At 37.9% G+C, this 13320-nt stretch overlaps 1 protein-coding gene and 1 pseudogene across 9 annotated transcripts in view; one reads left to right on the top strand and one right to left on the bottom strand.

Annotated features, from left to right (window-relative positions):
- Positions 1 to 13320, top strand: part of LOC112833393 (V-type proton ATPase subunit G 1 pseudogene) — a 165851-nt pseudogene that overhangs the window by 70340 nt on the left and 82191 nt on the right.
- The window catches only part of NEO1 (neogenin 1), a 240133-nt gene that overhangs the window by 153778 nt on the left and 73035 nt on the right, over positions 1 to 13320 (bottom strand). The window lies entirely within an intron of this gene.

Genomic DNA, 13320 nt, shown 5'->3' with positions numbered 1-13320 from the left:
GACACACATGAAAGACGGTAATTCCACAAAATGCTATACCAGAAGAACCTACCAGGAAATTAGAAATGAAATTTTTCTGACCAAAGTAACCCTTGAACAGAGATCTGAAGAGTGAGAAGGAGCTAACTAATAATGAGAAGGAGAAAAAGATTTCAGAAAGAAAGACTAGCATATTCAAGGGAACAGTGGCAGAAAGGACCACAGTGTGTTTCCGGATCTGAAAATAACCAGTGTGGCCAAGTTTAAGAGAGAGAAAGATGAGGATGGAGCCAGACCACACAAGGTTTTAAAAGTCATTTTAATAATCTGAATCCTTAACCTAAAAATAATGAAATCCATTAAGCATTTTTAAAAGTGGGGAGAGGGTTGACAATTATGTCATGAGATCTGAGCTTTGAAAAGATCACTCTGGCAGGAATGTGAGGATGTATCTAGAATGAAGCCAGAGTAAGTATGGGAAGAAAAGGAGAGTCCTGTGGTAACAGGTTAACAGCTGACAGCAGCTTGGAATAAGGTGGTTTTCAGAGATAGTTAGGAGGTTCCATGACAGATGTAGATGGATTAGATAGAGAAGCTGAGGAAGAAACACATGTCAAGGAAGATTCTTAAGGTTAGGGTAGTATGTGTGAAGGGGAAAACAAAAGGAAATTTACTTGTTTAATTTAGTTTCTGCGTGTTGTTACTTGAGTGAGAGAAAGGTAAGCCTTTTTATAGGCAAAAAGAGAAGGAGCCAATGGAGAGGAAAAAAATTGAGAAGATTCATAAAAGTGATGGAGAAAATGGAAAGTAGTAAGATTTAGAGCACAAAAGGACATCTCTTCTTTTAAAACAGTAGGAAAGGAAGGGAACAATATTTATTCTCTTGTTTTTTTTTTCCACTAAACTTTTTATTATGAGGTAACTGCAGTTTTAAGAAATAATACAGAGAGGGGACGCCTGTATGGCTCAGTCATTTAAGCGTCTGCCAGGTCTGCTCAGGTCATGATTCCAGGGTCCTGAGATCAGGCCCCACTTTGGGGCTCCCTGCTCGGCGGGGAGCCTGCTTCTCCCTCTGCCTGCCGCTCCCCCTGACTGTGCTCTCTCTCTCTTGCTCGCCCTCTGACAAATAAATAAAAATCTTTAAAAAAAATTTAAAAAGAAATAAAAAGAATACAGAGATGTATTGTATGTACATCTTTACCAGTGGTAACCTCATAGAGTACAACATCACAACAAGAATACTGACATTTCCGAAGGGGGGGAAATCGGAGGGGGAGACGAACCACGAGAGACGATGGACTCTGAGAAACAAACTGAGATCCTAGAGGGGAGGGGGTGGGGGATGGGTTAGCCTGGTGACAGGTATTAAAGAGGGCACGTTCTGCGTGGAGCACCCGGTGTTATGCACAAACAATGAATCATGGAACACTACATCAAAAGCTAATGATGTAATGTACGGTGATTAACATAACAATAAAAAATTTTAAAAAAGAATACTGACATTTCCATCACAAGGATCCCTCCTACGGCCCTTTTACAGCCACACCCTCTTTCTTCCTCCTCCCACCTCTTCATTAACCCCCAGCAACCACTAATCTGTTCTCCATTTCAGTAATTTTGTCATTTCAAGAAGAATATTATATAAATAAAATCATACAGTATATAATCTTTGGGGCTTGGCTTTCTTCACTCAGCGTAATTCTCCAAAGATTCATCCAGGTTGCTGCAAATATCAATAGTTCCTTCCTTTTATTGCTTAGCAGGAATTCCACAGTATGGATATACCTTAGTTTATTTAACCATTTGCTCAATCAAGGACATCTGGGCTGTTTCTAGTTTGGGGCTGTTAAGAAGAAAGCTGCTGTGAATACAGATATGCAGACTTGTGTGTGAACATGAAGTTCATTTCTACAGGACAAATGCCCAAAAGTGTTAATGTTAGGTCATACGGTAGTTGCAACATGTTAAGTTTTTAAAGAAACTGCCAGTTCTGTGGAGTGACTGTACCATTTTCACCTTCCAGCCAGCAATGTCAGAGTGATCGCATTTCCCCACATCCTTAACAGCATTTGATGCTGTCAATTTTTACAAAGTGTAGCTATTCTGATAGGTACATAGCAATATCTTACTGTGATTTTAATTTGCATTTCCCTCATGGCTAACAATGTTAAACAACTTTTCTTGTGCTTATTTGCCATCTTCATCTTTTCCAGTAAAACATTTATTCATGTCTTTTGCCTATTTCTGATTGGATTATGTGCTTTTCTACTGTTGAGTTTTGAAAGATTATACATTTTACATACACTTGTTGAAGATGTGGTTTGCAAATATTTTCTTCCACTCTGTAGTTATCTTTTCATCCTCTAAAAGGGTCTGTCACAGAGCAAAAGTTTTCAATTCTGATGAAATCCAATTTTCAACTTTTCCTTTTATGGATTGTGCTTGCGGTGTCAAGTCTAACAACTCTTTGCCTAGCCCTAGATCCTGGTATTCTCCCATATTTCTTTTCTCAAATTTCATTTTGCATTTTACATTTAGGTCCATGAGTTAATTTTTTATATGACGTGTGAGACATAGGTTGAGAGGGGTGAACAACTGCTCTAGCAGCATTTGTTAAAAATGCTATCTTTCCTGGGGTGCTTGGGTGGCTCAGTTATTAAGCATCTGCCTTCGGCTCGGGTCATGGTCCCAGGGTTGTGGGATCGAGCCCCGCATCAGGCTCCCTGCTCAGCGGGAAGCCTGCTTCTCCCTCTCCTACTCCCCCTGCTTGTGTTCCCTCTCTCGCTGTGTCTCTGTCAAATAAATAAATAAAATCTTTTTAAAAAATGCTATCTTTCCTCCATCAATCTGCTTTTACATCTTTGTCAAAAATTAGTTGGGCATTTTTGCCTAAATCTGAATTCTCTATTCTGTCCCGGTGATATATGTGACTATCCTCAATGTCATACAGTCTTGATCACTGTAGCTATATACAAAGTCCTGAAATCGGGTAGACTGACTCTTCTCACTTTTTAAAAAAACTGTTAACTATTCACGTTCCTTTGCTTTTCCACCTAAATTTTAGAATAGTCTTGTCTATATCTACAAAAGATCGTGCTGGGATATTGACAGGAATTGAGTTAACCTGTGTATCAATTTGAAGAATTGACATCTTTACTACTGAGTCTTCCAATCCAAAGACACTGTAGGTCTATTTATTTAGATCTTCTTTGATATCTTTCATTAGCATTTTGTGTTTTTTAGTTAACAAGTTTTGTTAGATTTTCAACTTAGGTATTTCAATTCTGAGTGACTGTAAATGCTACTGTATCTGTAACTTTGGTGCTCACACGCTCATTGCTAGTACACAGAAATACAAATGATTTTTTTCTTCATGCTCCATTCATCTGTATTTTTTTCTACAAAAATATTTTTAAATGGAAAAATATACACTTATATGCTTAGAATTGCTACATAAACAAGAATTCCAAAAATGCAAAGTCCTTTGCATCAAGTTATCTCTGACCATTGTTCATTATAAAGAGCCAAGATTGTCTTAGGCAGTTTTCCTCCATTTCTGAAGGATGCTCATCCGGTTTGTTCCCAGTGGCCAGGAATGTTCTCCATTCCCCCTCCTTATTCTCAAGGACTAAAGCTGTCTTAATTCTTCTTCAATGAGACTTGGCGTTAGAGCAGTCTTAGGGAAGAGAAGTTAAGAGCAGTAATATGTTATCTCTTTTCTTCAATGACTTTGAATTGCCCTTCTCAAAACATACTTGGCTTACCCTGGCTTGGCTTTTTCCTCTGCTGCCTTGGTCTGAATTTACCCAATCTTGTTTCCTGGTGCCTAATTTCTATTTTATAACCTAGATTCTTTTTTTTTTTTCCCCATGATAAGTGTGCTTTTTAATCCCCATCACCTATTTCACCCATTCCCCCACCCGCCTTCCCTGTGGTAACCATCAGCTTGTTCTCTATAGTTAAGAGTTTGTTTCTTAAAAAAAAAAAAAAGAGTTTGTTTCTTGGTTACTCTCTCTTTTTTACCTTTGCTCATTTGTTTTGTTTTTTAAATTCCACATATGAGTGAGATCATACAGTATTTGTCTTTCTCTGACTTATTTCCCTTAGCATTATACTCTCTAAATCCATTGATGTCATTGAAAATGGCAAGATTTCATTCTTTCTATGACTGAATAATATTCCATTGTATAAGTGTACCATATCTTCTTTATCCATTCATCTATAGATGGACACTTGGGCTGCATCCATATCTTGGGTATTGTAAATAATGCTGCAATAAACAGGATCTCATGTAACCCTTTGAATTAATGTTTTCCTATTCTCTGGTTAAATACCCAGTAGTGTGATTACTGGATCATAGGATAATTCTACTTTTAATTTTTTGAGGGATCTCCATACTGTTTTTCACAGTGGTTGCACCAGTTTGCATTCCCACCAACACTGCACTATGGTTCCTTTTTCTCCACATCCTCACTGACACTTGTTTCTTGTGTTTTTGATTTTAGTCATTCTGACAGGTGTGAGGTGATACTCACTGTAATTTTGATTTGCATTTCCCTAATGATGAGTGATGTTGAGGAAATACAATTGGTTTTTATGTTTATCTTGTATCTTGTGATTTGCTGAACTTCTTAGTTCTAAGAGGTATTTTTGTGGATTCCCTAGGATTCTCTATGTAGACAAACATATCACTTGCAAATAGAGGTTATTTATTTCTTCCTTTTAGATCTGTGTGCTTTTTCTTTTTCTTGCTTTATTGAACTGGCTAGAACTTCCAGCACCGACCGTGAACTCCCTTAACTAGTTCTTGATCTTTAGAGGAAGTACTGCCTTTCACCATTAAATATAATGTCAGCTTGTAAGTTTTCTGCATACTTTTTTTTTTTTTAAGATTTTATTTATTTGACAGAGAGAGAGACACAGGGAGAGCGGGAACACAAGCAGGGGGAGTGGGAGAGGGAGAAGCAGGCTTCCCGCTGAGCAGGGAGCCCAATGCGGGCCTCAATCCCAGGACCCTGGGATCATGACCTGAGCTGAAGGCAGACGCTTAACCAACTAACCACCCAGGCGCTCCTTGTTAAGAATTTTTATGTTTATATTCATGAGGGGGTATTGGCCTGTTGGCCTGTAGTTTTTGTTTTTGTACTATCTTTGTCTGGTTTTGGTATCAGAGTGATACTAGCTTCAATTACTTCTATTTTCTGGAGAGATTGTGTAGAACTGGTGTTAATTCTTTAAACATTAGAACTCTCCAGTGAAACCATCTGGGCCTAGAGACTTCTTTTTTAGGAGTTTTAACATTACAAAGTCAATCTCCTTAACAGAGACCTATTCAAATTATTTATTTCATATTGGGTTAGATGTTGTAGGTTGTGTTTTGGAGCAAGTAGCTTATTTTGTATAAGCTGTCAAATTTACATGTGTATTTACATGTGTTTAGTTGCTTATAGTGTGCCCTTATCCTTTTGATGCCTGCAGGATCTGTAGTAGCATCCCTTGTTTCAGTTCTAATACTGACCATTGTGTCTTTTTTTCTAGTTCACGGATTCTTTCCTCTGTCCCATCTGGTCTACTGCTAAGCCCATCCATTGATTTTATTTTTTTATGGTCTAAGTTCAAAATTTTCTACTTGGTTCTTTAAATCTGCTATTTATTTGAGGAGACTCTTCTATGTTTTTGCTGAGATGTTCTATTTTTTTCATTTGTTTCAAGTGTGTTTGTAATTGTTGAAGCATTTCTATGGTGACTGCTTTAAAATATATCAGATAATTCTAAAACCTGCCATCTAAATGTTGGCATCGATTGTCTTTTCTCATTTGAGATCTTCCCGGTTCTTCGTATGATGAGTCATTTTAAATTGAAATCTGGATATCTGGAGTATGTTATGAGACTCTGGATCTCACTAAACCTTTCATTTTAGGTGGCTTCTTCTGACACTGCTCTAGAGGAAGGGGGAGGTACCACCTTATTACTGTCAGATGGAGGTGGTAGTCCAGGTTGCCTACTCAGTCTTCATTTTAATACCCAAGGGGAAGTGGGGATTCCTTAACAGGGCTGGGAGTTCTGACTCCCCACTAGGCCTTCACTGATGCTGCCCTCTGGCTGGTGCAGTAGGAATACCTCATTACCATTCCCCCTATAGTGTCCACTGACACCATTGAGGGGGGCCTCAATACTACATGATGATGAAAGTTCTGACTCTCCACAAGGCCTCCTTTAATACCACCCTCGTGGGGAAGGGAAGAAATATCTTTTACTGCCAGGTGGGATAAAAGTCCACGCTCCCTATGTGGTTTCTACTAACACAGTAAAAGAGAGGGCCTTGATACTGCCTGGCTGAGATAAAGTTTTGCCTCCCTATTTAGCTCCTGATACCATATAGGTTGCAGGATCTCATTACAACCTGGTAAGGGTGGCAGTCTAGCCTTCCCACTTGGCTTTTGCTCACATGGGTGAAGGTGGGGCTGCAGTTTCTTCTGTAGTGTTTGGTTAAAGTAGGAGTGATTATAGTCTTATACTTTTTGTCTTGCTATGCTTTCCCTTTCCTGGTCCTCTGGCTAGAGAGAGCACATGTTTGTTAAGAACTTTTTTGCATGTGCCTGTTGGCATTTTCAGGTTGCCAGCTTCTTCAGCTCAAGTTGGGATGTATGAGGCAAAAACAAAACCCAAGGAACTTACCATCATGTTGTCCTTGGGTCCCAAGGTCTCTAGTCAGTCAGTCTTCCTCTCTCCACCTTTCAGAGTCCTTTTTTTTTTTTAAGTAGGCTCCACACCTAGCATGGAGCCCAACACAGGGCTTGAACTCACAACCCTGAGATCAACATCTGAGCTAAGAGTCAGATGCTTAACTGACTGAGCCACCCAGGCGACCCCAGAGTCTTCTTAGGTTTGTTTTACATATAATGTCTGGGATTTTTAGGAGTGGGAAGAATAGGGAAAAATACATCTATTCCATCTTCCCAGAAATGTGACTCCTCCACTTGTTTTTTAAATAATTTTTCTATTATTGTCAATTATAATACATTAAGCATTTTTATAACTATAACCTGTTCCTTTGCAGCTGGGTTCTGATCTATCATTCCACCAAAACAGAACATTACATTGTGCAGTCAGTCACTCTACACCTTAGCATTTGTATTTTCCAGATTCTCTCCCTTTAAAATAAAACTACTCAATGAAATTGGATACATTTCCACTATGCTTCCTTCAATAGCTATGATTGATTTGGATCTGAATAAATTTGATGGAAAGATTAGGTAAATATACCAATTCTTAAGACAGTTACAAAAGTCATGGTAATGTTTTATTTATTTATTTATTTTAATGGTCACAAAATAATTTATTCATGTATTTATTTTGTTTCAAATTTTTATTTAAGTTCCATTTAGTTAACATATAGTGTAATATTAATTTCAGGAGTAGAATTTAGTGATTCATCACTTACATACAACACCCAGTGCTCATCACAAGTGCCCTCCTTAATACCCATCACCCATCTAGCCCATCCCCGACCCACCCTCCCTCCAGCAACCCTCTGTTTGTTCTCTATAGTTAAGACTGTTTTATGGTTTGCTTCCCTCTCTCTTTTTCTTCCCCCATGTTCATCTGTCTTCTTCTTTAATTACACATATGAACGAAATCATATTTTTCTTTCTATGACTTTTTTCATTTAGCATAATATTCTCTAGCTCCATCCACATCATTGCAAATGGCAAGATTTCATTCTTTTTATGCCTGAGTAATATTCCATTGCATATATATATACCACATCTTCTTTATTCATCAGTTGATGGAAATTTGGACTCTTCCCATAATTTCTGAGATATTTTTGATTACTGATTTAATTTCTTTGCTGGTTTATCAGTCTTGAACTTCAAGGAAACTTCAAGAAAACTTGAACAAGTTTTCTATTTCTTCCTGTGTCAGTTTTGGTAGTTTATATGTTTGTAGGAATTTATCCATTTCTTCCAGATTGCCCAGTCTGTTAGCACATAGTTTTTCATAATATTCTCCTATAATTGTTTGTATTTTTGTGGTGTTGGTTGTGATCTCTCCTCTCTCATTTGGGATTTTATTTATTTGGGTCCTTTCTTTTTTCTTTTGATAAGTCTGGCTAGGGGTTTGTCACTTTTATTAATTCTTTCAAAGAACCAGCTCCTGGGTTCATTCATCTGTTCTACTGTTGTGTGTGTGTGTGTATCATTCATTTTTGCTCTTATCTTTATTATTTCCCTTCTTCTGCTGGCTTTAGGCTTCATTTATTGTTCTTTCTCTAGCTCCTTTAGATGTGAGGTTAGGTTGCATATTTGAGATTTTTCTTGCTTCTTGAGGTAGGCTTGTATTGCTATATACTTCCCTCTTATGACTGCTTTTGCTGCATCCCAAAAGTTTTGGACCATAGTGTTTTCATTATCATTTGTTTCCATGTATTTTTTTTTAAAAATTTCTTCTTTAATTTCCTGGTTGACCCATTAATTTTTTTGTAGGATGTTCTTTAACTTCCATGTATTTGTGGTCTTTCCAAAAATTTGCTTGTGGTTGACTTCAAGTTACATAGCATTATGGTCAGAAAATATGCACGGTATGATCTGAATCATTTTGTACTTGTTGAGGTCTGATCTGTGACCTAGTATGTGATCTATTCTGGAGAACGTCCCATGTGCACTTGATAAGAATGTGTATTCTGCTGCTTTAGGATGAAATGTTCTGAACATATCTTTAAGTCCATCTGGTCCAGTGTGTCATTCAAAGCCACTGTTTCCTTGTTGATTTTGCATAGATGATCTGTCTGTTGATGTAAGTAGGGTGTTAAAGTCCTCTACTATTATTGTATTATTATTATCAATGAATTCCTTTATGTTTGTTATTCATATTTGGGTGCTCCCAAATTGGGAACATAAATATTAAAATTGTTAGGTCTTCTTGCTGGATAGATCTTTTTATTATGATATAGTGCCCTTCTTCATCTCTTGTTACAGTCTTCAGTTTAAAATCTAGTTTGTCTGATATAAGTACTGCTACTCTGGCTTTCTTTTGGTGTCCATTAGCATGATAAATGGTTCTCTATCCCCTCACCTTCAATCTGCTGGTGTCGTTAGGTCTAAAATAAGTCTCCTGTAGGCAGCATATAGATGGGTCTTGTAGGGTTCCCCACCCCCAATTCAGACACCCTATGTCTTCTGATTGGTGCAGTTAGTCCATTTACATTCAGAGTGATTACTGATAGATATGAATTTAGTGCCATTTTATTACTTGTTCTGTCATTTCTGGAGATTTTCTCTGTTTCTCTCTAGTCTTTGAAGCTTTTGGTCTTTCTTTCCCACTCAAAAAGGCCCCTTTAATATTTCTTACAGGGCTGGTTTAGTGGTCATGAACTCCCTTAGTTTTTATTTGTCTGGGAAACTCTTTATCTCTCCTTGCTGGATAGAGTATTCTTATCTGCATATTTTTCCCATTCAGCACGTTGACTATATCATGCCACTCTCTTCTGGCCTGCCAAGTTTCTGTGGACAGATCTGCTCTTAACCTTATTTGTCTTCCCTTGTAAGTCCGGGACTTCTTTTGTCTTGCTGCTCTTAGGATTTTTTTCTTTATCTCTGCGTTTTGCAAATTTAACTTCTACGGTGTGGCCTCTTTCCCTCTAGTTGAGCAGTTTGTTCTGTCAGTCCTCAGATCAATTTCTCAGGTATTCAGAATGATTTGATATTTATCTAGCTGTGTTCAAGGGAAGAGGCAAGCCTAGGGTCCTCCTACTATTCTGCCATCTTAGCTCCTCCCAGGTAATGTTTTAAAATATTCATTTTCAAAGAGGCCTTAAGATTAGTAATAGAGAAGGACGTCTAATAGTTCAAGATTTTTACCAGAGCCGGCCTAGCACTATCTAGATTTCTAACCACTTGTTTCTTCCAATTTCAAAATTTCTTTCTAATTGGGGTTTAAATAATTTATTAGCTAAGGCCCATCTACATATCTCATAAGGCACTGGTAGAAACAGACATTTTGAGTAATTACCTATATCTAACCTGAAGCACTCTGATTCTCCTATACTACATTCAGACATCTGACCAAAAATTATTGGTTACCGCTTTCCCTACCCCATTATGTGCCAGACACTATGCTAAGGTTTGGAAATACCGACATGAACACCATCAACACTGTCCTCCTCCTACATGCTTGTGAAGCTTCCTGAGATAGTGCTATACCAAAGCAATGCTTCTCAGACTTTTCTACCATGTAACCCAAGTATTCAGAAGCCTAGAGAATTCAAGGTAGAAAACAGTCTACTCAGTCTTCTTATTTATCCTTCAAATTCAGAGAGATATTGCTAGCCATGATATATCCACATTTGATTTAATTAAAAAACATTTCCCCTAAGAAATATGTTTGAATAAAATTGAATGTAATAATTTTATGCAACATAAAAAGAAGATATGTAACATTTCTACCATGACTTATATACGCCAACTCACATCTAGACCCCAGTATGAGAATCACTTTACTAAAGGAACAGCTGTCCAACATACTATATAAGATAGCAACCATACCTCTACCTCTCTTGGTATCCCTGGCATACTTTTGTCTTAATTTTCTTCATAGCACTCATCATAAACTGAACTTTTACATGTTTAAATGATTACTGTCTGACTCTTCCCCACTAGAATATTAGCAAAACTCTATTCAGTTCACTACCATGTTCCCAGTACCTAGAACAGTGCTTAACATAATTGGCTTTCAGTAAACATTTGTTGAATAATTATTGAATAAGCAAACGAGAATCATAGCAATCCTTTTATTTCTTATATAAGAAATCAAATACCTTTATCATTATATATCTTCAGAATGTCCTTCTATGATGATAAAATATGAAATCTTTTAAAAGAACCTATTTCAGCTTTCTTACCCCTCCCCTTTTTCTAAGGATTTATTTATTTCTGGGGCACCTGGGTGGCTCAGGTGGTTAAGTGACCTGCTCTTGATTTAGGCTCAGGTTATGATCTCAGAGTCCTGGGATCAAGCCCCATGTCAGGGTCTGCACTCAGTGCAGAGTGGGCTTGTTCCTCTCCCCCGCCCTTCGCTCCTCTCTCATATAAATAAAATTTAATTAAACAGTAATTTAAAGATTAATTTATTTGAAAGAGAGAGAGAGAGTACACAAGCAGGGGAAGGGGCAGAGAGAGAGAGAGAGAGAGAGAGAAAATCCCAAACAGACTCCCTACTGAGTATGGAGCTCAATGAAGGACTGGATCTCACCACCCTGAGATCACGACAAGCTGAAATCAAGAGTTGAATGGGTAACCGACTAAGCCACCCAGGCGCCCCAGCTTTCCTACTCCTGATAAAGATTTTGTTCTAACATGTAGTCAACTTAAATTTCTACCCTAAGAGAGCTTCAAATTTTTATCCCCTTTTTAAAGGTTCCCTATGTTTCAGTTAGCATAAGTTTTAAATATTCCCTTGAAGTTTTATAAATTCTTTGCCTAATATTTAGTTGGGAAAGGAGTGGGAAGAAAGGAAGTAAAATATAGGCAGAAGTAGTTGGTGACAGGATGAGTGCTGAGAAAAAAGAGATGATATTGGAAATGATACCATCAGTTTTGCTAATGAAATACCTTAGTGCATTCTATCATTCCCACCTATCACTGAAGGTTCATCACCAAGCTAACTAGAGAGTTACCCCTTTCCCAGGTCTTGGTTACCTAAGTACACAAATTAAGACTGTCTGCTTACTTTGGATTACTCAGTTGGGAATCTTCAGACCTGCTCAGTCCAAATCAATAGCCACTAATACAGGTGGTCTCTGACACTTGAAATGTGGCTAAAATGAAGACCTGAGCTCTAAATTTTTTTTAAATTTTTTTATTGTTATGTTAATCACCATACATTACATCATTAGTTTTTGATGTAGTGTTCCATGATTCATTGTTTCTGCATAACACCCAGGGCTCCACGCAGAATGTGCCCTCTTTAATACCCATCACCAGGCTAACCCATCCCCCCACTCTCCTCCCCTCTAGAACCCTCAGTTTCTTTTTCAGAGTCCATCGTCTCTCATGGTTCGTCTCCCCCTCCGACTTACTCCCCTTCATTCTTCCCCTCCTGCTATCTTCTTCTTTTTCTTTTTTCTTAACATATGTTGTATTATTTGTTTCAGAAGTACAGATCTGTGATTCAACAGTCTTGCACAATTCACAGCGCTCACCATAGCACATACCCTCCCCAATGTCTATCACCCAGCCACCCCATCCCTCCCACCCCACACCACTCCAGCAACCCTCAGTTTGTTTCCTGAGATTAAGAATTCCTCATATCAGTGAGGTCATATGATACATGTCTTTCTCTGATTGACTTATTTCACTCAGCATAACACCCTCCAGTTCCATCCACGTCGTTGCAAATGGCAAGATCTCATTCCTTTTGATGGCTGCATAATATTCCATTGTATATATACCACTTCTTCTTTATCCATTCATCTGTCGATGGACATCTTGGCTCTTTCCACAGTTTGGCTATTGTGGACATTGCTGCTATAAACATTGGGGTGCACGTACCCCTTTGGATCCCTACATTTGTATCTTTGGGGTAAATACCCAGTAGTGCAATTGCTGGATTGTATGGTACTGAGCTCTAAATTTTATTTAATTTTTATTTAAATGTAAAAGCTGAAGCAACACTAACCACATTTATTGTTTTGGTAGAACTACATTTCACTTTAACTGGTGCATCATATAAATTATTATCGTATTTAGTAGTGTGCGTTTCATCTTAGTTTTTTTTATCTAGCTATCAAAAATTTTAAATTACACACATGGCTTGCATCATATTTCTATTGGACGGCACTGCTTGGCAACAGTGGTCCTCAACTGGGGACCATTCTGTCCCCCAAGGAACATCTGTCAACATCTAGAAACATTTTTGGTTGTCACAACTTGGGAGTGCTATTGGCATCTAGTGGATAGAGGCCGAGGATGATACTAAACATTCTATAACACACAAAATAACTTTGTTTTGGAAACAAAATATACCAAAATATCAACACCACTGCTACCTCAGTTCTTTTATCAGAATACAACAGAGAAAAGCACTCATTACATATGTCAAGCACCGATTACATAAGGAAGTAATGAGGTACGACAGGACGGCTGATGTTTAGAGAAAAGCTTTTGTGGAAGAGGAAGAATTTATGATCATAAAAGAAGGCTCGTATGATTTTAAAAGGCAAAAACAGAAGGATGACGAATAAATTCTCTTTTATTGTTAGGATAAAGGAAAAAACTACTATCAACAAAATGCACATGAAAAGGAATGAGAAGTCTCAGGCTAGTCAGGACCAGAAACTCCTGC

Source organism: Callorhinus ursinus, unplaced genomic scaffold (genome assembly GCF_003265705.2).
Source record: "Callorhinus ursinus isolate GAN/ISIS: 27379988/994484 unplaced genomic scaffold, GSC_fseal_2.0 scaffold25, whole genome shotgun sequence".
In the NCBI taxonomy this organism is placed as follows: Eukaryota; Metazoa; Chordata; class Mammalia; order Carnivora; family Otariidae; genus Callorhinus; species Callorhinus ursinus.
This window is presented reverse-complemented; position numbering and strand designations above follow the sequence as displayed.